The sequence below is a fragment of the Chenopodium album genome, chromosome 6, assembly GCF_948465745.1.
Source record: "Chenopodium album chromosome 6, dcCheAlbu1.1, whole genome shotgun sequence".
NCBI lineage: Eukaryota > Viridiplantae > Streptophyta > Magnoliopsida > Caryophyllales > Amaranthaceae > Chenopodium > Chenopodium album.
Window position 1 is genome coordinate 56655379 of NC_137839.1, and position 5237 is coordinate 56660615.

Here is a 5237-nt window from a genome sequence, read left to right on the forward strand (position 1 = left end):
TTTAAACATCTTCCCTTCGCCTGGGATGATCTCCAGTTTATCGCCTTTATGATTGGTCCATTTGAAAGATTTCCTCCATCAATGCTCAAAGGTTTCATTAGAAGGGGTGATCTCAAAAGCTTCATCTTGAATGGCATTCTGATTGGTCATTGTAGCGACATGATTTTGCTCTAGTCCAAATAACAAGTTAAATGCTTGCCTATCATAGCATCCTGGAGTTGGGCATTTTGATTCAACGATTCTAAGATCGTCATTCAAGAAATAGCAATCGTGGAATATTTCGAATCCAGGCTTCTTGATTCCTTCCAGAACTAATGGTTCTGGAAAGTCATATCATGGGTAATCTTCTCCCTCCCTAATGAATTTTCCATTAAGGGTTTGTTGGTAGGATGAAAGAGATTATCCCTTTCTTGTTGTTGTTTCTACGTGCTTTGTTTTTTGCATCGTGAGACTCTAGTTCTTCTTTGGTTGGTTTATATCCCAATTCAAAGGAGAAACTTTTCTTTGGGATAGGAATTAAGAGAGAACTCTTTATTCCTATTCCCAAAGACATCCTAGGAAAGTAACTACTCTTGAATAAGATGTTGTTTACTATCTGGGTGGAATATGGATCAAGGTTGAATGGCTTTTCAAGGCTTTCTTCCATTTCAATTGTGCATATTGGCTCCGCGGCAAATCCCCACATGTCTTCTTCATTATTATCATGGTTTATTTCCAAAAGTGATTGATCATTTATAGCTATTTTGAGTGGAGAAGCATGTATAGTTATAGGAAGCCCTTGGTTGTTCAACCTAATTATTTGATGAAGTGAGGATGGTATTGAACCAAGCTCATGTATCCAAGGACGTCCAAGTAGAAGGTTGAATGTAGGTTTAATGTCCATAACATGGAATTCAACCATATTTTGAATTGGGCCTGTAGTAATTGGTAGCTTAACAGTTCCACACACCGATCTTCTCGAGTTATCTTAGGCCCTAATGCTTTGTGTTGTTGATTGAAAATCTTTTTCTGGATTAAGGCCTAGGTATTTTGCAGTTCGCAATGAGCATACATTTACATCTGACCCATTGTCTATCAAAGTAAGAGGGATATTGTATCCCTTGTACCCCATAGTTAGGTATAATGCATTGTTGTGGGTCATGTCTTTTGAAGGCAAATCATCATTAGTGAAAATGATTGATTTGTCGGATTTCTCACTAGTAAGCAAGCTAACAAGATCCTGAGGGGTTGTTTCTGTGCTTACAGAAAAAGCCGTTAGAGCATTCATAAGAGAATTCTTATGTTCTTTAGAAGAACTTAAGAGTCCCCAAATGCTAACATTCACCTTGGATTGGCAAAGTTGTTTAACCTATGGATCTTCCACCTCAAGTGGAGATGGTATTGTATTTTGCACTTGACCTTGAGTTTGATGTTGTGTGGTCGAAGATCCATTTGGTGGTGGTGGTGCTTGGTAAACTCGCCCAGAACGAGTTAGATGATCTATCTCGTTAAGATTAGTTGTAAGACTCACAACCAACTTTCTTCAAGAGGCTTTGGATGTGCCTCCATTTCAAGATGTTCCATGAGTTGTGCTTGTTGCCATTGTTCATCCAAGGAGAGATTTGATAGATCTTGTGACTTCCCCAAGAAATGATCCCAATCAAGCACTCCATTTGTCTCATTTTGTAAACAAGATGGAGGTGGGACGACGGCATACTTAGAGACATATAAGTCTTGAAAGTCGTCGTCCCATAGTCCACATACTTCATTAGTTGTCCCTATGAGTATTGTGGCTAGAGGTTTTTCTATAGGTGTGATATAGTCCAAAGGATTGAACGTACCACTTCCTATATGGCCGGTCCTCGTCAATATGAAACACCCCTAATAGGGATTCATTATTGTTAGATTTAGGCGTGGAAATGGCTTTAATTCAAAATCTTCCTTTAATTTTCTTTCCTTCCCTTTAACCAATTACCTTTCCACTTCTTAACAAAAATCTAAAGATTTTTAAAGTAAACATGCTCTAATTGTTCCTAGAGCAGAGTCTAATATAGTTTCAAACATAACTTTTTTCACTACTCAACAACCAATTAAACTCAACTAAAGCATATTAATCAGCAATCATAAAATAATAGCAATCTCCGTATTCAATGACATAATATATCAATTGTACAAAATAATGAGCTACCACTTGAGTAGAATACAATCAGTACTTTATTGTTGCAAATAGTCTGCTGGTACACATTTACGGCCAAACACTTACCATAACATCAGTCTAAGTCAACAGCCCAACAGAAAACAGATAAGTAAGTCCCAAAGAAACACTGACTACACAAAGTCCCTAAGTACAAATTGTTGGTTTACCATAACATCAATCTAAGTTAATCATGAAACAATCACAATTATAATAAAAAATAATAATCGAAAATTTTAGGTTTGACACCAAATTTCTCATAAAAACAACATGAAATTGCAAAAATGAAAGAAAAAACGATAGATTCGAAAGAGAAAGCAAGAAATACCAAAACTCCGAGCTCCTAAGAAGCATTTTCTACCATGAATACCATGAACAACCTAGAATTCGTCACATTGAGGACATTTCTGGCGAGAGGTTCTAGAAAGTGATGACAAATTCAACCGCAAAATTTACAGAAATTCAACAACAATACCCCAAAAAATCGACCAGCAAAACCCCAGAAATTTGACCCCCAAACCTGGAGAATTTCGACCCCAAACCCTACAAAGTCGACCACTAATCGAAAATCCTAGATAATCCGAGCCAAAACCCCCTAAATTCGAACAAATCCGAGCCACAGCCCTCTGTTTTCGAGCAAAAAATCGACCCAAAACCCCCACAAAATTCGACCACTACTCGAAAATCCTAGAAAATCCGAGCCAAAACCCCCTAAATTCGAACAAATTTGAGCCACAACCCTCTGTTTTCGAGCAAAAAAATTGACCCAAAACCCCCACAAAATTGAACTACAAAAACCGCAGAAAATCAAGCAAAAATACCCTTAATTCGAGCAAATAACATTTGAAAATTCAAAAGATCTAAGCTAGGAGGTTGGATTTTCGTAAACATCGTCGCCGCGTATGGTGAAATGAAAGAGAGAAAAGGAGAGGAGAGAGGACAGAGGAGAGAAAGAGAGATCGATCAGAAAGAAAGGGAAAGAAAGAAGAGGGGAAAGAAGGAAAAATAAGAGGACCGGTTTGTTTAACAGTTTATTCCCACCGGTTTAAATCGGTGCCATTTCACTAATTTGGCACCGGTTTAGTTTGAACCGGTGCCATTTCTATTATAAAAAATTCCGCCTAATTCTTTCCCACCGGTTTTTAAGAACCGGTGCCAATAACTCGGTGCGCATTTGAGTTTTTCTACTAGTGCCATTTCATTTATTTATTTGAATGTCCTTGCTTTTTTTTTTTTTAAACTTTGAACGACTTTTTCATTAATTCATTTGCCATCATTCACACAAAAGTCACAACACAAACTTGCTTTCAAGAGAACCAAATATCCAAACTCCTCCACCACAAACTCCAACAATAATGATCAATTGCTTCACAAAAACCAAGAATGGAAACGAAAATGAAACAAAAGGTTCAAATATCTAAAGATGTGGATAGAAAATAAGGGAAAAAGCTCAAATGGTTAGCAAGTAGGCAAATAAGAACCCAGAACTAAAAATAAAGATTAATCTAGAAAAGAAAAATTACCACCCCGAATAGATGTATTTATCCTCCCCATATGGTTCGGTCTCGTGTTTGAGAATTATGAGTCACGTTTCAAGATTAGGACCGCAAAAGTCAAGGATCCATGCCTCTCATACAAGTAGTTGAAGAAGACTTGGAAAATAAGAAACCTCAAAAGGTTGTGGCAAAAACTCACTAAAAGCATTAAATCCACCAAAGGGGAACAATTGCGAGTTTTCAAAAATAAGAGAATCCGGTTTCAAGGTCCCAATAGTTCTAGACAACTACCTTAGCATGTTTTATCCTAGAGTCAACCAAAGATACTCTCAAACCGTGCAAACCATTGTATTTAGGAAGAATAATAGCCAATGTGCAAGCTCAAGTGGTACTAAGTCCAAAGTAAAAGCAAAATTATTAAGAAAGAAAAGCAATGCCCCCAAAACATCATTTATTCTTATTTACAAAAACTATTTTTTAATTTTTTTTCAAAGGAAAGAAAAGGACTAAAAATCATAACATATGAAAGCAAGAGACAAAAAGAAAAGGACAGAAAAAGAAAACAAGAATAAAATGGAAAACCAAAAGAAATGGAAAAAGAAGAAAAGAAAATGAAGTGAAAAATAGATAAGAAAAGGAGAAGTAGAAAGCAACAGGGAATTAAAGAAGTGAACATTCGGCCACAACGCCAATGTTCCCAAACACACTAAGTGTTATAATCATACATCCTTGAACCATTCAACTTCTCCTAAACCTAATCCTTCTCTAAGCATCCAAGAAAATTACAGAAATAAAAGTGAAAAGATAAAATAAAACGGGTCTCACCGAGCGTCCAAGCTATGCTACAATAACCAAGGTGAAAGAACAACCACCTTCATGAAGCTCCAAAGATCGTAGCACGAGCAAAACAAGGTGAGAAAAAGAGAAGGACTATATACAAAAATGAAATTGTTAGTAGCTTCCAAACGAAAGCAAACAAAAGAAAACTTACTCGAAAACTATGTACAGAAACCTAGAGAAACCCTTATCATCATCATCATTGTTAAAAATCCCAAAACGTCGTCATAAAAATCAAGACAACATAACAAAAAACATACCAACTAGACTACCAAGAGAGAAGCAAGAAAACCCACCAAAACCTTTTCAAACATATCCCCATAAGTCCAAGGTGCCTCCCCCTTAACCTACCCTAAAACACCCTTTTCGACTCCCCTCCCTCACAAAATAAGTGCATCGATCGCGATGCACACAAGCAAGTAAAACTAAAGGGGAGGTATCAAAAGAGGGAAATAAACAACCCAAGGGGGACTAGTGGCCACTAGGGCCGGCACCACCATCACCCGCATCCCCATCATAAGAGAAGCCTGATGAGGGGCCATAGGGATCCCAACCGCCGGTATAACCGGGTGGCCACCCATAATGACCTTTGAAAAGGTCAAGTTGGGATGCGGTCAACTGGTCATATGTCTCGAATTGAACACAAAGATCGGGGTGAGTGGGGTAAACATAGGGGTAGTCACTCCCTCCCGAAACCCGGTAATTATAATGACCGGACTCATCAGGAAAAT